Source organism: Pleurodeles waltl, chromosome 11, assembly GCF_031143425.1.
Source record: "Pleurodeles waltl isolate 20211129_DDA chromosome 11, aPleWal1.hap1.20221129, whole genome shotgun sequence".
Lineage (NCBI taxonomy): Eukaryota > Metazoa > Chordata > Amphibia > Caudata > Salamandridae > Pleurodeles > Pleurodeles waltl.
In genome coordinates this window covers 795,752,766-795,776,231 of record NC_090450.1, presented here as the reverse complement: position 1 = coordinate 795,776,231, position 23,466 = coordinate 795,752,766, and the positions used below count along the sequence as shown (strand labels likewise).

The following is a 23,466-nucleotide window of genomic DNA, read 5'->3' as shown; positions in this document are numbered from 1 at the left end:
TAAAGTACCTTTATTTTTGGTATAACTGTGTATTGTGTTTTCTTATGATATTGTGCATATGACACTAAGTGGTACTGTAGTAGCTTCACACGTCTCCTAGTTCAGCCTAAGCTGCTCTGCTAAGCTACCATTATCTATCAGCCTAAGCTGCTAGACACCCTATACACTAATAAGGGATAACTGGGCCTGGTGCAAGGTGCAAGTACCCCTTGGTACTCACTACAAGCCAGTCCAGCCTCCTACATTGGTTGTGCAGTGGTGGGATAAGTGCTTGAGACTACTTACCACTCTTGTCATTGTACTTTTCATAAGAGAAAAATATACAAAACAAGGTCAGTGTATATACACATAGACAAAAAGTTTTGTATTTCCTCTTTTCACTCTTTTCTAAGTGCTGAAAAGTACTTCTAAAACTTTCAAAAAGTTCTTAAAAGTTTAAAAAGTTTTTTTCTGTCTTTCCAAAAAGTTCTGAAAACTTTTTTCTCTTTTTCTATCACTTTAACTCTCTCTAAAAAATGTCTGGCACAGGCCAAAGTGTTGAACTGTCCAAACTTGCATATGATCACCTTAGCTGGAAAGGAGCAAGGAGTCTCTGCATAGAGAGAGGTTTGAGTGTAGGGAAGAATCCTTCCTTAGAACTGTTAATTAATATGCTTAGAGTACAGGATAAGGCCATAAGTGCCCAATCTGTAGAAAAAGTAGCTAATGGTTCTCAATCTGATCCAGGGACTCCCCCAGGAAAAGGTTCAGGAAAGAAACTTCTCAGCCTGCCCATTACTAGACAGTCTAGCATAGTTGGTACAGAGGTTGAATCACATCATACTGATGATGTGCTCTCACATTATGCTGGTAGCCAAGCTGTTAGGGTGCCCTCTGTAAGGGACAGGTCTCCTTCTGTTCATTCCCATCATACCTCTGTATCTAGAAATGTCCCTCCCACCCACCCTGATGACAGATTGTTAGAAAGGGAGCTCAATAGATTGAGAGTGGAACAAACCAGACTGAAGCTGAAGAAGCAACAGCTGGATTTGGATAGACAGTCTTTAGAAATAGAGAGGGAAAGACAGAAGTTGGGTTTAGATACCCATGGTGGCAGCAGCAGTATTCCCCATAGTCATCCTGCAAAAGAGCATGATTCCAGGAATCTGCACAAGATAGTTCCCCCTTATAAGGAGGGGGATGACATTAACAAGTGGTTTGCTGCACTTGAGAGGGCCTGTGCTGTACAGGATGTCCCTCAAAAGCAGTGGGCTGCTATCCTATGGCTATCATTTAGTGGAAAAGGTAGGGATAGGCTCCTTACAGTGAAAGAAAATGATGCCAATAATTTCCAAGTTCTTAAGAATGCACTCCTGGATGGTTATGGCTTAACCACTGAACAGTACAGGATAAAGTTCAGAGAGACCAAAAAGGAGTCTTCACAAGACTGGGTTGATTTCATTGACCAGACAGTGAAGGCCTTGGAGGGGTGGTTACATGGCAGTAAAGTTACTGATTATGAAAGCCTGTATAACACAATCCTGAGAGAGCATATACTTAATAATTGTGTGTCTGATTTGTTGCACCAGTACCTGGTAGACTCTGATCTGACCTCTCCCCAAGAATTGGGAAAGAAGGCAGACAAATGGGTCAGAACAAGGGTGAACAGAAAAGTTCATACAGGGGGTGACAAAGATGGCAATAAGAAGAAAGATGGTGAAAAATCTCAAGATAAGCATGGGGATAAGGGTAAAACCAAAGATCCCACTTCAAATCTTAAACACTCTTCAGAGGGTGGGGATAAAACAAATTCTTCCTCTTCTTCCCAACCTGCACACATTAAAAAGCCTTGGTGCTTTGTGTGTAAAAATAGAGGCCATAGGCCAGGGGATAAGTCCTGTCCAGGTAAACCCCTAGAGCCTACCACCACTAATACATCAAGCTCTAGTGCCCCTAGCAGTAGTGGTACTAGTGGTGGGACTGCTGGCAACAGTCAAGCAAAGGGTGTAGTTGGGTTCACTTATGGGTCCATAGTGGAAACTGATGTAATCAGTCCCAAGACAGTTCCTGTCACACCTAGTGGCATTGGCCTTGCCACACTGGCTGCTTGTCCCCTTACAATGGATAAGTACAGGCAGACAGTTTCAATAAATGGTGTTGAGGCCTTGGCCTACAGGGACACAGGTGCTAGTTTCACTTTGGTGACTGAAAACCTAGTGCCTCCTGAACAACACATCATTGGACAACAGTATAAGATTTTTGATGTCCATAACTCCACTAAGTTTCTTCCCTTAGCTATAATTCAGTTTAGTTGGGGTGGAGTTACTGGCCCTAAGCAGGTGGTGGTATCACCTAGCTTACCTGTAGACTGTCTCTTAGGTAATGACCTAGAGGCCTCAGGTTGGGCTGATGTAGAGTTTTATGCCCATGCAGCCATGCTGGGCATCCCTGAGGAATTGTTCCCTCTCATTTCTACTGAAATGAAAAAGCAAAGGAGAGAAGGCCTGAAAACTCAGGATCCCTCTCCATCAACAGGTAAAAAGGGTATCACAGTATCCCCTAACCACCCTACCATTCAGGATACCATTCCTGTGGTGGGAGAAACCTCTCCTGGGGTGGCACCTGTTCCAAGGGAATCATCAGCTGGCATAGCTGGACTCCCTGAGGTAGAAGTACCTCTCTGTGGGATAACTAACATTGGTGACAAAAAGAGAACCATTTTAGTTAACATGGAGCATCCCTCCAACCCTCCCAGAGAAACTTTAGTGCAGAAACCCTGTACTGCCTCACAACACTTAGGACAGCATCCATGCCCTAGTGTGGAGCTCATAGGACAGCATCCCTGCCATGCTCCAACTCAAGAGAAACAGCATCCCTGTTCTCTCTTCCAGTCAAATGGACAAAGTTTTTGCCCAGCTATGGCTTTACTGAGACAGCATCACTGTCTGGCATTTCCATCATTACAAATAGGTTCAGTGGATAATTCCCACTGCTCTAAACTAAAACTTACTGATAGAAACTCTGAAAATACATCTTCACATTGTTGGTTAGCTAAAAAACTTCAAACAGGGTGGTTTACATCCCCACAGGGAAGTAACCATATAGTGGATGATAAAGGGAGTAACCAGTCTATTACAGAGCTACTCTCTACTTATCACCACTTAGACAATAAAGTCTCAACTGGCCAAGGTTAGCCTTATTGTCCTTCGTTTGGGGGGGGTTGTGTGAGAAGGTAGCCTCTTTCTAGCCTTGTTACCCCCACTTTTGGCCTGTTTGTGAGTGTATGTAAGGGTGTTTGTCACTGTTTTCACTGTCTCACTGGGATCCTGATAGCCAGGCCTCAGTGCTCATAGTGAAAACACTATGTTTTCAGTATGTTTGTTATGTGTCACTGGGATCCTGCTAGTCAGGACCCCAGTGCTCATAAGGTTGTGGCCTATATGTATGTGTCACTGGGACCCTGTCACACAGGGCCCCAGTGCTCATAGGTGTGCATGTACATGTTCCCTGTGTGGTGCCTAACTGTCTCACTGAGGCTCTGCTAACCAGAACCTCAGTGGTTATGCTCTCTCATTACTTTTAAATTGGCACTAACAGGCTAGTGACCATTTTTACCAATTTACATTGGCTTACTGGAACACCCTTATAATTCCCTAGTATATGGTACTGAGGTACCCAGGGTATTGGGGTTCCAGGAGATCCCTATGGGCTGCAGCATTTCTTTTGCCACCCATAGAGAGCTCTGACAATTCTTACACAGGCCTGCCACTGCAGCCTGAGTGAAATAACGTCCACGTTATTTCACAGCCATTTTACACTGCACTTAAGTAACTTATAAGTCACCTATATGTCTAACCTTTACCTGGTAAAGGTTAGGTGCAAAGTTACTTAGTGTGTGGGCACCCTGGCACTAGCCAAGGTGCCCCCACATTGTTCAGAGCCAATTCACTGAACTTTGTGAGTGCGGGGACACCATTACACGCGTGCACTACATATAGGTCACTACCTATATGTAGCTTCACCATGGTAACTCCGAATATGGCCATGTAACATGTCTATGATCATGGAATTGCCCCCTCTATGCCATCCTGGCATTGTTGGTACAATTCCATGATCCCAGTGGTCTGTAGCACAGACCCTGGTACTGCCAGACTGCCCTTCCTGGGGTTTCACTGCAGCTGCTGCTGCTGCCAACCCCTCAGATAGGCAGCTGCCCTCCTGGGGTCCAGCCAGGCCTGGCCCAGGATGGCAGAACAAAGAACTTCCTCTGAGAGAGGGTGTGACACCCTCTCCCTTTGGAAAATGGTGTGAAGGCAGGGGAGGAGTAGCCTCCCCCAGCCTCTGGAAATGCTTTGTTGGGCACAGATGTGCCCAATTCTGCATAAGCCAGTCTACACCGGTTCAGGGACCCCTTAGCCCCTGCTCTGGCGTGAAACTCGACAAAGGAAAGGGGAGTGACCACTCCCCTGACCTGCACCTCCCCTGGGAGGTGTCCAGAGCTCCTCCAGTGTGCTCCAGACCTCTGCCATCTTGGAAACAGAGGTGCTGCTGGCACACTGGACTGCTCTGAGTGGCCAGTGCCACCAGGTGACGTCAGAGACTCCTGCTGATAGGCTCCTTCAGGTGTTAGTAGCCTTTCCTCTCTCCTAGGTAGCCAAGCCCTCTTTTCTGGCTATTTAGGGTCTCTGTCTCTGGGGAAACTTTAGATAACGAATGCATGAGCTCAGCCGAGTTCCTCTGCATCTCCCTCTTCACCTTCTGATAAGGAATCGACCGCTGACCGCGCTGGAAGCCTGCAAACCTGCAACATAGTAGCAAAGACGACTACTGCAACTCTGTAACGCTGATCCTGCCGCCTTCTCGACTGTTTTCCTGCTTGTGCATGCTGTGGGGGTAGTCTGCCTCCTCTCTGCACCAGAAGCTCCGAAGAAATCTCCCGTGGGTCGACGGAATCTTCCCCCTGCAACCGCAGGCACCAAAAAGCTGCATTACCGGTCCCTTGGGTCTCCTCTCAGCACGACGAGCGAGGTCCCTCGAATCCAGCGACACCGTACAAGTGACCCCCACAGTCCAGTGACTCTTCAGCCCAAGTTTGGTGGAGGTAAGTCCTTGCCTCACCTCGCTGGGCTGCATTGCTGGGAACCGCGACTTTGCAAGCTACTCCGGCCCCTGTGCACTTCCGGCGGAAATCCTTCGTACACAGCCAAGCCTGGGTCCACGGCACTCTAACCTGCATTGCACGACTTTCTAAGTTGGTCTCCGGCGACGTGGGACTCCTTTGTGCAACTTCAGCGAGCACCGTTTCACGCATCCTCGTAGTGCCTGTTTCTGGCACTTCTCCGGGTGCTACCTGCTTCAGTGAGGGTTCTTTGTCTTGCTCGACGTCCCCTCTCTCTGCAGGTCCAATTTGCGACCTCCTGGTCCCTCCTGGGCTCCAGCAGCGTCCAAAAACGCCAAACGTACGATTTGCGTGTAGCAAGGCTTGTTGGCATCCATCCGGCGGGAAAACACTTCTGCACGACTCTCCAAGGCGTTGGGGATCCATCCTCCAAAGGGGAAGTCTCTAGCCCTTGTCGTTCCTGCAGTATTTACAGTTCTTCAGCCTAGTAAGAGCTTCTTTGCACCAACCGCTGGCATTTCTTGGGCATCTGCCCATCTCCGAGTTACTTGTGACTTTTGGACTTGGTCCCCTTGTTCCACAGGTACCCTCAGTCAGGAATCCATCGTTGTTGCATTGCTGATTTGTGTTTTCCTTGCATTTTCCCTCTAACATGACTATTTTGTCCTTAGGGGAACTTTAGTGCACTTTGCACTCACTTTTCAGGGTCTTGGGGAGGGTTATTTTTCTAACTCTCACTATTTTCTAATAGTCCCAGCGACCCTCTACAAGGTCACATAGGTTTGGGGTCCATTCGTGGTTCGCATTCCACTTCTGGAGTATATGGTTTGTGTTGCCCCTATCCCTATGTTTCCCCATTGCATCCTATTGTAACTATACATTGTTTGCACTGTTTTCTAAGACTATACTGCATATTTTTGCTATTGTGTATATATATCTTGTGTATATTTCCTATCCTCTTACTGAGGGTACACTCTAAGATACTGTGGCATATTGTCATAAAAATAAAGTACCTTTATTTTTGGTATAACTGTGTATTGTGTTTTCTTATGATATTGTGCATATGACACTAAGTGGTACTGTAGTAGCTTCACACGTCTCCTAGTTCAGCCTAAGCTGCTCTGCTAAGCTACCATTATCTATCAGCCTAAGCTGCTAGACACCCTATACACTAATAAGGGATAACTGGGCCTGGTGCAAGGTGCAAGTACCCCTTGGTACTCACTACAAGCCAGTCCAGCCTCCTACAGTTATGCAGTCAGCTGCTTCAGCAGAAGCGTCCTGGTGCCCAAAAGCAGAGATTGACTACGAGGCAGGGTTAGCATGTCTCATTTTTGTCAAAAAGCCAGGTTTTTAATTCTTTCCTGAAGCCATGCTTGGACTCAGCCATGATTGGCAAGGAATTCCAAAGCTTTGCTGTCAGAACTGTAAACAACCTAACTCCGTGATGAGCTTAAGCAAACCTAAGGATACATATAAGTCGGGGGTGATTGGATCTCAAGGATCTCCCTTGATGGTACCTGCCAAGTCTATTTCTGACGTAACAGGGACCTTTGCCCTCCACGGCTCTGAAGGCCAAGGTTAGAAACTTAAATTCACTTATTTTTGCCACAGGAAGCCAACATAACTGCTTTAGATGAGGCGAAATGTGTTGGTGGAAAGGGACTCGTAAGATCAGCCTAGCAGTCACATTCTGCATGATCTGGAGTCTATGGATCAAAAAAAGCAGAAAGGCCCAGGTAGAGCCTGTTGGCATAATCCAGGCAACATGTCACAAGTGCATGAATCACCATTTTGCAGGTCTCCTATGGAAGCAGATGTAAGAGCTTCATGATAGTATTAAGCTGCAGAAAGCAGATTGAAGAAATCTGCTGGATCTGGGATGCAAAGGAGAGGTGGGAGTCAAACAGTAAGCTTAGGTTTTTAACACCAGCACTGGCAGAGGGTTAATTTCAGTTGACCTCCAAAGATTATCCATGTTCAGGTTTTAAAAATTACAATCCATCGAGTTGGCTACACATTTTAGTCACTCTTCACATGAGAAAAAGGCCACATCTGAATGTTCACAAAGAAGAACATCAGTTGGGTGTAATCTGCATAAGAGACTACCTTCACACCTCAGGTTTTAATGAGCATGGCCAATGAGGACAGGAGGAGATTAAAAACAGTGGACTGAGTGCCGAGCCCTGAGGCATCATGCAAAATAAAGGTTTAGGGGAGGATGAGGAGGAAGGATGAAGGAAGACCCGCTCTTCCAAGAAAGAGTGGATCCAGGACAAAACTGTGCTCCAGAAGCCACAATGTTGAACGCTGTCCACAGATGTAACAGGACCACCATGACAGAGGCCCAACCATCCTGGGGTTCTCTTATGGACTCTAACTTCCAATAAAACAATTTCTGTACTAAATTCAGCATGAACGCCAGATTGAGTGTCATGTAGCAAATCATTTGCCTCATGAAGGATGAAAAGTTGATGATTTACTAACTTCTCCAAGATTTTAGCTGGAGCAGGCAGAAGTGTAATCGGCCTAAAGTTGCTGAGTAGATTCAGGTCCGTGTTGGGTTTCTTCAGGAGAGGAAGAGAGAATGCCTGTTTCCAGGTGGCAGGAAAGACCCCAGATTTCAGAGATGTGATCCAAATCTTGTTGAGAAAAGGGTTTACAGACTGAGCCCCCAGTCAGAATATGGGAGAGGCAGGGATCCTCGGGAGAGCCTGACTTGCAATTCAGAAGTTCCTCAAGTGAGTCAACTTCTGATAATGGGCAGAACTCAGAAAGGCCAGGACATTCACTGTTAGCTGGCATCGTGGGGTCTAGTGTACCGACTTCCCCCAGGAAGGTGGAGTAAAGCTTTTAAATGTTCTTATTAAAAAAAAATCTGAGTGCCTGGTATAGAAATATGGTGAGGGGTAAAAAGGCATGGGAAATGAAGGACTTGACAATAATGAAAACTTCCCTTGAGGACTTGGCAGCAGTCTCGATTCGAAACAAGAAGCACTCTCTCATGGTATTAAGCATTTCTGAGAGCAGCCTTATAAGACTGTTTTGTATTGAGGTCAGAAGACCTTCTCCAGTTGCGGTTGAGATTTGTACAACTGCTCTGAGGGCAGGGGAAGACCAGGGAGCTGAAAGCTTGGATCGTTCAGCCTTATGCATTTTTAGGGAAGCAAGAAGATCCAAAGCCTTAGAGATCCATTGATTAACTAGGATCACATCACTGTTGGGATTACCATAGAAAGCAGGAGGGGAGGTTTAGAGAGACAGGTCCAGGGACTTCTTCATCACCTTTTGACAGTCTCTCCTAAGTACAGGTGTGGTGCTAGCCTCTCTCTGGTTTTTAGGACCGTTGAAAAAGAGAGAGAGACAACGTCTACATGAAGCAAATAGGGTCACTGGCTTGGAAAAAGGTAATTTTGGAGAAGATTAGATCCAATATGTGGCATGCTTTATGGGTTAGGGCTGTGACGTGTTGAGTTAAGTTAGGGCCAAACAGGGTCTGATTCAGCTAATGTGTGGAAGATGTTGCAGAACATGCTTTTCAACTTTAAGCACAGTATTAGTCAAATAAATAATCTCTAATTATTGTCCTTTGCTCTCTTCTGAATTGCCTTTTCCTCTTTGTCTATAGACTTGTTCTGTTGAGGTTTGCTGATGTATTTTAATATATGCCCACCTTCCCTGCAAGTTAGCAAAAATCTGTTGATGAGCTGTCCCATTTCGATAAATATTTTCCTGTCCATTAGACTGGTGTCCATAAAACTCACCCTCTTAGACAGCAGAATTAGACTAATCCAACGTCCTGCATGCATGGCCATACAGCATGACCAAAAGGTTGTCTAGAACGGAGAAGGGTGCCATATGGGCAGCTGTTAAGAGAGAGGAATGATGGTAAGGTATATGTGCTCCTCCCCAGGGGTGTGGTCTTCCTCAGATGATTGAGAGAAGGCTGAAGATGCACTTTCATTAGAGGAGTGTGTAGGAGATTGTACGGAGGTACTTGGTAGGTAAGGGCTATGTTGACGTGAGTGTTAAATATGCGGAACAAGAGTCCATGAGTGCTTAGGTAATGACTGAGGACTGGCAACTCTCAAAAGTGATTTAGAAGAAACATTGCTACCGAGCTGTGAAGTGGCCTTCTTGAAGGTGTTCTGTGTGAACCCGACGATATTCTCCTCTTCATCCAGGTTCCCCTTCTCAACCACCTCTTCCTCCTCTTCTTCTTGTCATGCAGTATTGTCTGCTGACACTGTTAGATGAAGAAGGACTGGATTCTCTCCAAGGTGTGCCAGCTGTCCTCCACTTGTAGATGGTCCAGCAGCATCATCCTGCACAATGACCCCAGTATGCGGAAGTGCATGTCAACAGTTGATGTCCAAACTATACAGTTTTGTTTCAAAATTTTAACACAATACTTTCATAAACAGTGTATTGGAAATAATTTATAAAGTATGAGACATGGGTCAAAAGAAGGCATGCAACTTGGTAAGTCAGATACATTTGGGACAGTGTATTACTACCCAGTGAGCAGTATTTCAAGTTCAACCAGTGGGGATAGTCTTATAAAGATTTTTGCTGTAGGATGGCTTCTCAAAAACATTTTTTTTAACAAAGTAAAATTGCAAGCTACAACCTTACATTGAGGTTGGCATCAGATGGTGAAGAGAGCTAAGGACAGCATCTTTTCCCAATGTCAACCTCCCATTTGCACATTATTTTTCAAATAAAGTTTTAGATTAGGATGGTAGCATCCCACCAAACCATTTGTCTGTGGATAGTATGCAGGTGGTCACTATCTATTAGTACCAGATCCTTTATATACATCATGCATAAGCCTAAAGACAAACGAAGTGGCATACTTTCAGGGTATCGGGTGGCACAATTGACTAAAATAGATTTACATTTTTATCCCCTATGAGAAGACACAGGGGTTTCAATATATCCACACATATTTGATGGAAAGGTATCTCTGTTTTAGGCATCTTTTATAAAGGGCTCTTGTGGGGTTTATAGGGATTTATGTTCTGACAAGTGGTACATTCTGTGTACCATTTGTTAATCTGTGTAAGCATTCTGGGCCAAAAGAAAATGCTCAGAGGTGGCCTTCTCAGTTTTCTGTCCCAATGTGCCCTCCTAATAAGTGTGAATCTACAAAGAAAAAAACTTGTACACTGAGGGTCATTGGAAGTAGGAATTGAGTGTTGGCAGTTATACTTCGTTCTTCTATATAAAAGCTACCTGTTGATGAGGAAGTATGGTCTAACATCTCATTTGGTATCTCCTATCTTTGCACTATCCCATGCCTTTTGTAATATAGGATAATTTCTTCAGGAGGCCTGAAAATTATATTCTTCCTTCTAAGGACCAGAGACAGTGGTTTTAAAGGGGCTTCCCATCTCTTCTCAGTCTGTCTTTCCCAAGTAGTTTTCTGATGTTCAGAGGGACAGCTTTTTGTTTCGTCTCCTGCACATGGAGGTTTCCACTTTCTATCCTCCATAGTCAATTGGGCATTTAGAAGAGAACAAATTGACAAAAATCCATAAATAGAAGTCGAGATATACATTTTTAAAGATTAAGGGCCTGACTTAGATCTTGGCGGAGGGAATACTCCGTCACAAACATGACGGATAGCCTTCTACCTTATTATGATCTTCATAGGACATCAGGGGATCATAATAAGGTGGGCAGGATACCTGTCATGTTTGTGATGAAGGATTCCCCTCCGTCAGGATCTAAATCAGGCCCTAAATGTGCAAGTAGCATTTAGAAGCAAGAAGCACCTATTGAGATGTCTGGTCAAACAAGACCGGTGCAAAGTCAAGAGTTCAGGCTGCGTGCGATGGAGCGCAGGCCTCCTCCAGGACCCAGACAGGGCCCACTGAGCAATAGTGCCTTAATCCTTGTCGCAGCATGAGATGCATCAGCGATCCTTACGCAGTTGGGGTGTTGTGCTGGATTTCTCAACTCAACTGCAGCAGTGCATCAGTTTTGTGTGTGATGTGTCAATTTGGAGTGCAGTTGTTCCGAATGCGATGTGCTGATTTAACCTGTGCTGGAGGGTGATGCATCGATCTTCTGCAAGCAGTGGCGGTGATGCAGTGGTTGTGAAGCGGTGGTTCCAGAGGCGATGCAGTGGTTCCAAGTGCGATGCGCTTGTCCAGTCCCTGCAGCAGCAGTGATGCATCAATCCCGATCTAGCAGCAGGCAATGCATCAGTTCCAATTGGCGCAATAGGATCGGAGCACAGTTTCTGCTAGATGCAGCACTTTCTACTCACTTCCAAGTACCCAGGATTGGATTGGCACTACTTGGCAGAGCAAGACATGTAGCAAACAAAGTCCAGGTGCTGTTTGTAGATGGAAGGAAAGTCTTTGATGTCCCTGAAACTTTAGAACAGGAGGCAAGCCAGCAAGCCCTTAGGGTCATTTTGATTCTGGGATGTAGAGAGGCAGATCCAGTCCTTCTCACTCCCAGGCAAGCGGGTGACAGGTAGCAGGTCAGCTCAGCAAAGCAGGAGTCCAGCAGAGTAGCAGCTCAGTAGAGGGGCAGTCCTTATAGCAGCACATTAGTTCTTCTTCCTGGCAGAGTATCCACAGATCCAGAATTGTGCTGAGTTGGTGGTGTCAGGGGCCCACTACTTATACCAGGTTTTGATTCGAAGTGAAGGCAACTTCAAAGAAAGGTCTTTGAAGTGCACAGAGATACTTCTAGACTCACTAAAAGGGGATATGCAGCCCTTTGTATGTGGCAGGGCTCTGCCCATTCAGGTGTGCCAGCCCCTCCCTCCCATCCTGCCAGTGATGGTCCAACAGGATGTTAATGGCCTATGAGTCACACCTAAGCTCCCTTGGTGTGTGGTTGTCTGGAAGGAATGCACAAGCCAAGCTGTCACTCCGCCCAGAATTGTGTTGGAGACAGGCAGTGGGCACCAAAGGGCTAAAGTAAGAAAATGACAAGTTTCTAAAAGTGCTATTTTCAGAACTCCAATTTAAAATCGAACTTCACCATAAGGTATGATTTTAAATTGTGAGTTCGGAGACAGCAACCTGACAAATCTATCTCTTCCAGTTTGGGAATTACACTTATACGATATAACAAGGTAATCCCAATGTTATCCTATTGGAGGGTTGGGCCTTGCGGTAGTAAAAAACAAATTTGGTAGTTGTCCACTACCAGGGCGTGTAAAACTTAAAAGTACGTCTGACCTTTTCCATACATGGCACCCTGCCTTGCAGCCTATCCTAGGGTGACATATGTATAAAAAGTGAAGGTTTAGGTTTGATACGAGGTTTAACTTGCCAGGTTGACATAGCAGTTTAAAACTGCGCACACAGGCTCTGCAATGGCAGGCCCTAGACATGGATAAGGGACTACTTACGTAGGTAGCACAATCAGTGCTGCCGGCCCACTTGTAGTATTTAATTTACAGGCCCTGGGCACATGCAGGGCACTTTACTTGAGACTTATAAGTAAATTAAATATGCCAAATTAAGTATTAGTCAATGTTTCCATGTTTTAGGGGATAGAGCACAAGCACTTTAGCACTGGTTTAATAGTGGTAAAGTGCACAGAGTCCTAAAACCAGCAAAAAGACCATCCTAAAGCTGTCAGGTCTAACAGATTGGCATAATATACTTTGAGTGCCAAAATTAATGTCCATTGGTTCTTCACCTTGCCATCTTATTCTGGGACTGAACTGGATGATGCGGTCCCATTCGCCACAGCCAAAACATTGCGTTCCAGTGTGGGGTTGAGTGGGAAGTATTTTTCTTTCCTTTGGGATGGGAGTAGCTTCTAGTCGACTCAGTGGAAGGATCCAAGGTTGACTCCTCAAATGGGGAACCAGACTATTACCACACAGTGGTTCTACCTTGTTGCTAGGAAGTTTCTTTGCTTTATAGAAGACCATAACTGTTTTAATGGCAGTTTTTAAAGTGAGTCTATCATACTGTCTTACCCACTTCTGAATTTCTTTAGGCAAGGCATTGATAAATTGTTTTTAATATACTTTACCCATGATTTGATCCGTACTGGACTACTTATGCCTTAACCACTTATCTGCCAAATCCTTAATCCTGAAATACAGCACCCGGGGGTGATCAGCAGGATGTCCCTTTTGTTGTCAGAAACATACCTGATGCATTTTCTCATCCACATTCAACAGTTCTGATATAGATTTTTTTAAATTATGAAATAGACTGGAACCGACTGGTAAGCGGCATTTAAGTCACCAATGAGCAGGGCTTCTAAATAGTTACCCCTCTTGTCCGAGGGCTAGTTGACATTGTTTGAAGTTACTTAAGAAATAGTCCAGGTCCTATCCAGGTTTGAAATTTTGTATACCTTGTATAATTGCTTAGCTCGTGATTGGAAATTTTGCTGAACATACTCATGGTCTTGTGCTTGAGAAACAATTCGAGCTTCTGCTGGCTCTCAATCAACTGGTGTTGTAAATTCTCTAATTTAGTGGCACTACCTGTCCATGTATCCAATGCTTTCCACCACCTGTGAGACACGGGTCAAAAGAAGAAGCGTAACTCAGTAAATTAAATAAGAGTGTGTTTCTTTATCGTTGCCTAGCAAGATGTAATAAGTGTCCAGTATTTTAAATCTGACGAGTAGGTATAATCATGTTAAGGGTTTTTACAGTAGGATGGCTTCTCATATTTCATTCTTTCTTTTTTCCATCTCCCCTAGGTCTTTAGAGTGGGGCATTGGCTAAAGGACTTCAACACTTTGCACCAACCTCGAGGAAAGTATTTCGTATGTAGTAGTAAAGAAAATAGTATAAGTCAAAATAAAGATTGTTTCACCTTAGGAGTGTGAACTCTGACCTTTACCCTTGGGGAAAAAGATTTAAGGCGCATCTCACACTTCTGATAATTCAAAAACAGAAAAAAAGCGGAGAAGGAAAATAATTTACACCTTATAAAGAGAGAACCATTTTTAGTGACCAGATTCATTCACATTTGGGCTTGATAACCTTCCTTGAGATTGCCAGAACAAAATGACCTAACCAATATGCTGTTCTCAGTTGAGGTTTACTTGGTTCTGTTTCACTATTTTTTCAGTTTTGTGCCAGGTTTCTTTCTTCCCTTTTAGGTTTACAACCAACACTTGTGCACAACATCCACGACCCCCTCCGCAGTGATGCAAATAAAGTGTTTTCCTTTTATGGAGGCTTCTGAATGGGCTGCCTTGAACCCCTTAAGTTCACCCTCCCCTCCGTTGTTTCTTCCTCCTTACTTATTGAGGCATGGTGACTGGAGGCTTAGGTTTAGCCTGGGAGGGGGTTTTGCGTTTGAGGACAACTAGGGGAACACCTAACTGATGAGCCACGAACTCTGCGTGGACCATGGTGCATTCAGAACTTAGAGCAACAGGTCCTCGTGTCTTCCTCCTTGTTCTGGTAAAGCATGTGGTAGGTTACTGTTTCTGTGGGTTCTCCTATTCGGGCAGATCATTGATCCTTCCGGCTGACTGTTGGTTCTCTGTCTTCCCTTTTAGGTGCCACTGAGCTCTCCGCTTCTCCTATTTTATCCGTCGGGTCCCCACTTTCTCTTTGGTGTTCCACCCCTCTCTGCCCTTGTCGTTTTTTATTGATTATTGGGCTCTGTAGTTTAAAATAGCACATACTTGTCAGGAGGGGGGTCCGCAAAACCTAGAGTTGGGCCATACCCTGTCCTTTATCTCTTTCCATGACCCTTTCTAACTAGAGTGGTTTCTATCTCTCTTCCTTTTCAGGTGTGGGCAGCAGACAGAGGGATGCGATGCAGGCAACTGAGCATTCTCTGGTAAGTCTTCTTTACATGTGAGCACAAAGAAGCATAATATAGAAATTAAGGTTTGATTTATGGATGAAATGACTATATCCCAACATTCTAAACTAACCAGACCCAGTCAAAGAGATCTGGTTTTTGTAGATCCCCTGTGACATCAGCCCCTGAACCTGTGTCCTTTTATTTGGTTATTCCAGAGTATTTACAGATCCAGCAGCTATAGAGATAAAACGTATCTTCAATGAGCACAAATGCAGGCACATTAGGGTTATATAAAAGAAAGAAAAACAACAATACCATTAAAATACTCTTAACATTTAATTTGTTTACAAATTTGAAATTCATGAGTTTTTGAAAGGAACAGTGCTAGAGTATAGGAGTTAAAACCTGAGTTTCCAAAACATACCCAACCAATGGATTGTGAAGGGAATAGCTGTGACCAAGATGGCCCCTGATGTCATTGTTAAGGTTCTCAAGGTGGACACCAGGGACTGTTATGTGACAGAAGCTGACAGGAGAAAAAGAGAGAGAGAAAGAGCGGGAGAGAGAGAGAGAGAGAGAAAGAGACATCAAGGAGTGAGTCACAAATTATACAAGAAGATGCTATTTATATGGTTACAATACTCATTTCAAGACACACAAAGATTGCTCTCCTGCAAATTAGGACAAGCCCTCACAAATATTTTATAGTGCTATCCTTCCATTGGTGAGCCGAAGGACAATTTTGTAAGACAATATATAAAATCTGAAAGAAATGCATCACATGTTTAGCTTATTGTCAAAAAGCGATGTGTGATAAAAGACAGGTACGCATCTGCCTTGTCAGTAATAAACAAAGAGATTAGATACAAAGGCAAAAGAACAGGCATTTTAATTTAGCAGTACATACCATCAATCTGGTGTGTGGTGCCAGTCCAGGTTTAGGTGCATGGGTAGGAGCAGAAGTAGATACAGTCAGATAGATGATAGACTCTAAAAAAATACCTGGATGGAAGACCCTTTGCTTTCTACACTAACCAGGACTACTAACCCGGTTAACTAAAAAATAATTGTCTAAAAGGTGCTAAGTAGGTGTGTGGGCCTAGCCCTGCATATGGTAGAGAGGAAGATGCTCTGATGTGGAGTGAGAGGTCTTTACATTTGTTAGGGAGCGATATAAGAGACTGCTTGTCCTCCAGATCTGGTTCTGTGTATACATTGATTGTCTGTGAGTAGGAGTCCTGTGGAGCTGAGGTGTCCAGGTTTTTGGTGAAAGGAGATGCAACTCTTTAGGTAGGTAAGGCCTGAGTTGTATTGTGACTTGGATGTGTGTGTAAGGAGTTTGAATTGAGCATGTTTGTCTGTCGATAGCCAGTGTAGTTCCCAGAGGTGTGGTGTGATGCGAGTTCTGTGTGGGGGGTTGAAGAAGATGAGTGTGGCTGCTGGGTTCTGAATAGTCTGTAGTCTAATGATTTGCTTGGTGATCCCAGCATTGAGGGAGTTACATAGTCGAATTTGCTGGCGACTAGGTTGGGAGTGGCAGTTTTTTTAGTGTTGCTCTGAAACAATTTGATGATCTTCCTGAGCATGCTTCAGGCAGGCAGGTCGCTCCTTGCACCGCTGCCTCTGCAGCCGCCACTCCAGGTGCCTTCTCTGTGTTTTTCCCGAACCCCATTAGTTTATTTTTCTTCCCTCGCCCCAGACGCTTCGTCGCCGCGGCCCCGCCCCCCCCACTCTAGTCTCACCGCCTTCTTCCTGCCACTGAGCCCTGCGGCCCGCACCCCCTGCTCTCCCATTCGCAGACCCCGTCCCCGCTGCCACCCTTCCTCCTCCCCTCTTATAGCAGCTGTGGCGCGGACAAAGAGCGACCCTTGACCCTGCTTCAGACAGGCAGGTCGCTCCTTGCACCGCTGCCTCTGCAGCCGCCACTCCAGATGCCTTCTCAGTGTTTTTCCTGAACCCCAGTAGTTTATTTTTCTTCCCTCGCCCCAGCCGCTTCGTCCCCGCGGCACCACCCCCCTCCCTGCACTCTAGTCTCACTGCCTTCTTCCCGTCACTGAGCCCTGCGGCCTCTCCCACCCTGCTCTTCCATTCGCAGACCCCCTCCCTCCTCCTAGCTGCCACTCCCGTCCTCCTCCCCTCTTATGGCAGCCACGGCGCAGATGCACTGCTGGTGCGCCGATGGTGTGCCAAAGGCAAGCCCGTCTGCGCCTGTCCGTGCCAAGACCGCACCCAGCGCCAGTCCCCCTCGCCTGCGCGCCTCCCGCAAAACAAATCACCGCTACTCAGCCAACGACCTCCACGCCCTCAATCCAAGACGCTCCCCCATCTGCTTCCAGTCCACCCCTAAGCACACCAAAGGACCAATCTCCTGCAAAGCCTGCAACTCCACCTGCAGCCTGACCACCAAGCTCCAACACAAAGCTACTGACAACCACCTCAGCTGCATTCTGCTCAACACCCGCTTCGTCCACAAGCACGCAATTGAACTCTGGGACCTACTGACCTCATCATCGCCTGATGTTGCATTCCTCACAAAACCTGGATGAACTCGACCTCGGAACCAGACATAGCCATGGCCATACCTGAGGGCTATAAGATCACCAGAAGAGACCGCAGCAACAAACCAGGAGGAGGAATCGCCATAGTCTACAAAAACACCATCAGAGTCTCCACCAGCTCCCATGACACCATCAACTCCGCCGAGCACCTCCATTTCAAAATTCTCATCAACGCAAACACCACCCTCAGAGGAACACTGGTCTACAGACCCCCATGCCCCCGACCTCACTTCTGCGACAACATCGCCAACACCATCAGCACCCAAGCCCTCGCCTCAACGGACTACATCCTCCTCGGCGACCTGAACTTCCACATAGAAAACAACAATGATATCAACACCACCAACCTAATCGACAACCTCGCCAACCTCGGCCTCAAGCAACTCGTCACGTCGCCCACCCACACCGCAGGACATACACTCGACCCCATCTTCTCAGCCAGCAACCACGTCTCCTTCAGCCATACCACCGAACTCCACTGGACCGACCATCACTGCATCCACTTCTCCTTCCAGAAGCCGGACACTCACCACCTCACCACTCAACCCCCTCATCGCTATTGGAACAGAATCTCAACAGAACAACTGATCTCCAACCTCGCCCAGGTACCCCATCCCAGGACCCCAACACAGCCGCCACCTACCTACATCAATGGATAGAAGTCTGCGCCAACACCCTTGCACCACTCAAACAACCCTCAGACATCCACCACAGATCCAAGGCCAGCTGGTTCACCCCCGACCTGCAGGCCTCCAAATGGGAATGCCGAAAAATGGAGAAGACCTGGCACCTTGCACCCACCGTATCCAACCACATCAAAGATCTCTCCAACCCAAAGCCCTGCTCCCATGAACCCCCACCATCGCAGGAGCTCTGCAACTCCCTCGCCTCTTATTTCCGTTTAAAGATCGAAGACATCCACAACAGCTTCAAATCCCAGACCCACCAGCCAACCACCGATATCCACGAACCCAACGCACCAAGAAACACCAACCCTCAATGCTCCTGGACCCACGTCAACAATGAAGACACCATCAACACCATGGCCCTGCATCCACTCTGGCTCCCCCTCGGACCCCTACCCACACCAAATCTTCAACAAAGCCAGCGACATCATCGCCCCCCACCTCTGCACCATCATCAACAGCTCCCTCGAGACAGCCACCTACCCGGAGAGATGGAAACACGTCAACGCACTGTTGAAGAAACCCAAAGCGAACCCAGACGACCCCAAAAACTACCGGCCCATCTCCCTCCTCCCCTTTCCTGTGAAGGTCATTGAGAAAATCGTGAACAGCCAATTATCCCGCTTCGTGGAAGACAGCAAAGCACTCGATTCCTCACAATCCGGATTTCGCAAGCACGGAGACAGCACTCATTGCTGCCACAGATGACATCAGAATCATGCTCGACCTAGGAGAAACCGCAGCGCTCATCCTTCTGGACCTCTCCTCAGCATTCGACACCGTCTGTCACCACACCCTTCGAACATGCCTCCACAATGCTGGGATCTGCGGTAAGGCCCTCGACTGGATCTCTTCTTTTGTCTCCGGCAGAACCCAGAGAGTCCGCCTTCCGCCCTACCTGTCCGAATCCTCCAAAACCATCTGTGGTGTCCCCCAGGGATCCGCCCTCAGCCCAACGCTCTTCAACGTTTACATGGCTCCTCTCGCCAATATCGCACAATCCCACCAAATCAACATAGGATCCTACGCAGACGACACCCAGCTGATCATCTCCCTCAAGAAAGACCCCACAACCGCAAGAAACAACATCCACAATGGACTTCACGCCATTGCCAACTGGATGGAATCAAGCCGCCTCAAGCTAAACACAGACAAAACAGAGATCCTCATCCTCGGCAGCAACCCGTCTGCCTGGAACGACTCCTGGTGGCCTACCTCCCTTGAAGCTGCGCCCACCCCCACCACGCAAGTATGGAACCTGGGAATCATCCAGGACTCAGCACTTAGCATGACACAGCAGGTCAACGCAGTCTCCTCTTCCTGCTACAACACCCTCTGCATGCTCCGCAAGATCTTCAAGTGGATTCCCATCGAAACCAAAAAGACAGTCACCCATGTCCTAGTCAGCAGCCGACTGGACTTCGGCAACGCACTCTATGCAGGAACCACAGGCAAACTACAAAAGAAAATGCAACGTATCCAAAACACCTCCGCCCAACTCATCCTCAACGTCCCACGCCGCAACCACATCTCTGCCCATCTCAGAGACCTACACTTGCTACCCGTATCAAAGAGGATTACCTTCAAACTACTCACCCACGCACACAAAGCCCTCCACAACACAGGTCCGGCCTATCTTAAAGATAGACTCACCTTCCACACCCCCGTCTGCCAGCTCCGCTCCGCCAGCCTCGCCCTCACCTCCGTCCCTCGCATTCACCGCACCACCGCCGGAGGAAGATCCTTCTCTCACCTTGCTGCCAAGACCTGGAACTCCCTACCAGTCCACCTGCGCCAGACCCAGGACCTCCTGTCTTTCAGGAAACGCCTCAAGACATGGCTATTCGACCAGTAGCTCAAGCGCCCCCCGTCCCAACGCCTTGAGACCCTGATGAATGAGTAGCTCTCTTTATAAATTACCTGATTGATTGATTGATCTTTAGGTTGTGGATGCAGGATGCAATTACCTTGTTGATTTATGCATTTATGTCCAGTTTGCTGTCAATGATTATTATGATGTTCCTGGTGTGGGTTCTGCATGTGGGTGTTTGTTTGAGTTTGGACAGGCACCAGTTGCAGTCCCGTGTTGAAATGTTCTTGCCGAAGATTACTACTTCTGTCTTATTTCTGTATGTTTTTATTATTTTACATCATACATCATAAAGGGTGAACAACAACTCAGCAACTCTAAATCCTTCACATTGCGAACTTTGACCCGATCTCAATTCCTACCCCTACATTGTCCCGGTCCTTTATGTGCAATACATAAATAGTTGTGTGTATATCATCTGATGGTATTTGTAGAGAACGTATCCATTTCAACCAGGGTCGTCATCCTTACTTGCTTCCCAGCAGCCCCAACTTTTCCCAAACTCCTTCATTCAGCCTTGATCCGTATAAACTTCTCCTTCCATTATTCTGCAAAACTCCATTCCCCCTTCCCAATTGTACAGTGTCAGAGTTATCCCCAGTCCCCATCTTTGTGCTATGTCACTTTTTCCATCCCAGATTAACTAGGAGGTTTTGGTAGCATGTGATATCTGATGGCCCCCAAACCCCCAAGAATGCCAACCATGGAAGAAACTCTAATGGCTGCCTGTTGCTTTTTCTAAGGTGGCTTGTATTACTTCCCTAAAACCCCAGATTCAGGGGCAGCTCCAGAGTGTATGGAAGAATGAGCCCTCTAGCCCACACCCGCTGAGACATTGGTTATTTTCTGGTCTGCTGATTTTATGTAACAGAGTGCGATTATAATAAACCATGTGTGAGATCTTTATCTGGATTAGATGGAAGCTAGCTTTAAGAGCCACCCCTGCCGGGAAACCCAGTGCCTTTTGCTAATCATTGTCGTCAAGGTCTCCGAGGTCTTCTTCCCATCTACCTAGAAGTTTCAAAGGGAGAGGGGGTTGAGTTTTGTACATAATAGTACTGTAAGTCAAGGAGGTTAACTTCTTACACTACTTCTGTCTTGTCAGTGTTGAGCATGAGGAAGTTGGTTTTCATCCGTTAGTAACTTCGTTCATGTAAGTGGTAAACTTGTTTCTTATGTTGGGTGTCTTGTCTAAAAGCGATAGTATGAGTTGCATGATGTTTTCCTGGGAGTGAATGTTGATGTCATTTCCGCAGATAATGTTGGCCAGGGAGATTATGGTATTGAAGAGGGTTGGGCTGAGCAATGAACCTTGAGGCACTCTGCAGATGAGTTTGCAGCCTTCCGAGGTGTGAGGTGCCAGGCTGACAGCTTGTGTTTTTATCTATTACAAAGGAGCAGAACAGGCCAGGAGAATTAGGCCCTCTGTGGATGTTGTCTGTGGTGATGATGAGTGCTGCTTCTATACTATGGTTGGCCCTGAATCCAGACTGATGGTGTCAAGGAGCTGCTGGTTGCTGAGGTGGTCGGCAAGGCATCGGTTGATTTGTTTTTCTAAGACCTTTGCTGGGTATGGTAGAAGATGGAGATGGGTCTGTAGTTGGAAGGAAGGAGTGGCTCGGTCAGCGAGTGGTTTCCTGAGCAGGGGCATGACAATGGAATGTTTCCAGGGGCCTGGGAATGTGGCTGAGTCAATGGAGGCATTGAGAATAGGTTAGTGCTTCACTCATCACTAGGAGTTCTTTGGTGAAGGCGTGGTGGAGGTAAGGGTCAAATAGAGCCTCTGGGTGGGTGGTCTTCATGGTTGCAGTGATTTTGAGTCCTAAAGCCAGAAAAAACTAAATTCAGCACAGGATTAAAAACAGGAGGTCAGAAGCTAAAAATACAGGGGAAACCACACCAAGAGCTGACAGGTCTAACATAATGGAAAATGTGTTATGAATTCAATATTGTCCTATAAAATTGCACTCACACCTGCCAATGTGAGGGTAGCACAGAAAGGTATCTGTTAGGTCTTAATTTGCAGGACAGCAATCCTTGTGGCTTCAAAATGAACACTGAAACCTTCAAAATGACAAGTTATTGTATGATTTCCAATAATCAACTCCTATTTGTGCTTCTTGCTCTCTTGTCAGCTTCAGTCATACAACAGCCCATTGTGTCCACCAAAAAAACATAAACACTAATGACATCAGAGGATATTCTGGCAACAGCTATTAGGCCTCTACCATCAGTCCTTCAGGTACATTTGGGAACCTCAGATCTTAACTTCAGCTTCTCATCATTAGTCCTTTCGATAAACTAATTATCTAAAGTTTTCAATCATATCAAGTGTTGTCTTTTTATTTGTGTTAATTGTTTTCTTGTCTTGTATGTATCTCTAATGTGTTTGTTTTTGGTGTCATGCTTACTAACATAGACTGACAATATCCATTAAACAATATTTTTACATTTAGAGCTGCTGGATGAGCAGATACCTTGGAAAAAACAGCTACAAGGGCACAGGTTCAGCACCAGAAATCAAATATCTGTGCCTGAAGCTGCAGAGTTCACATTATTGAAATGAAATAATTACATCATTGATCAATGCTTAATTTCATACATTATTTTTTTATGTTCACATGTTATCCTCCATTCGTCATTCTCCTTTCCCCACTGTTATGCGATTTCTACAAATTTAGTAGGACTGTGTATCAGGTCAACATAAACTCCAGGATATAGTGACTCAGTCAAACTATGCCATCAGGAAATATTGACACAATTTTGAGCTAGTTCACAGTGCTCCATCTGAACCCTCTAACTTTACTATGGTACCAAATGGTATCAGCATCCTTGAACATGACCACTGTTATTCCCAAGGAAATCGTGGAAACAGATCTACCCTTTTGTTGTTACTTTGCATGCCCAAGATGATCACAAGAACGATATGAAAATGGCTTTTCAAACATGTATTGAAACAATTCTATTCTTGTATAGAAAGCATGAGCTGCAATTATCAGGCAGATGAAACAAAGCATTGTAACCAGCATTATAAGAATGGTGCAGAAGATAAACAGTTCCGGCATGGTAATGTTACTATGTTGCTACACTCATATTTATAACTACCTACATTATTGAGAGCATAGCAGGCATACCCTCTGTCACACCCATTGGGATTGCCTAAGCCCCCATACCTGGGTATGATGTGCTAGAAAGCCAGTCTGATGTAGTTCAATAGGAAAAGCCGATGAAAGCCTTAAACAATACCAATTAAAAGCATGCACTTAATAAAAAAAGAATAAAAATCAATTTGTATTAAAACAAGGGGGCCAAATGAATAAATCTAGGAGGCTCCCAAATATTTTCCATGTTCAGACAGCCAGTGGAATTCATGAAGGAACCCGCATCTGCAGACAACAGATCCACAGTGGCCTGAAGAGCAAGTTCCAAGGAACAACTACGGTCCTATCCAGCCCAATCAGTGGATGCTTAAGGTCTGGCTGCTGGTAGTGCATCC

The 23,466-nt window shown here is 45.9% G+C and overlaps 1 long non-coding RNA gene across 1 annotated transcript in view; it reads left to right on the top strand.

Moving 5' to 3' along the window:
• The first annotated feature begins 14,816 nt into the window (after window positions 1-14,816).
• The window catches only part of LOC138265038 (uncharacterized), a 69,169-nt gene continuing 60,519 nt past the window's right edge, over window positions 14,817-23,466 (top strand). The window contains exons 1-2 of the long non-coding RNA XR_011199301.1: window positions 14,817-14,889; window positions 22,106-22,212. This is a non-coding gene — a long non-coding RNA (uncharacterized lncRNA). The remainder of the gene's footprint in view (window positions 14,890-22,105; window positions 22,213-23,466) is intronic.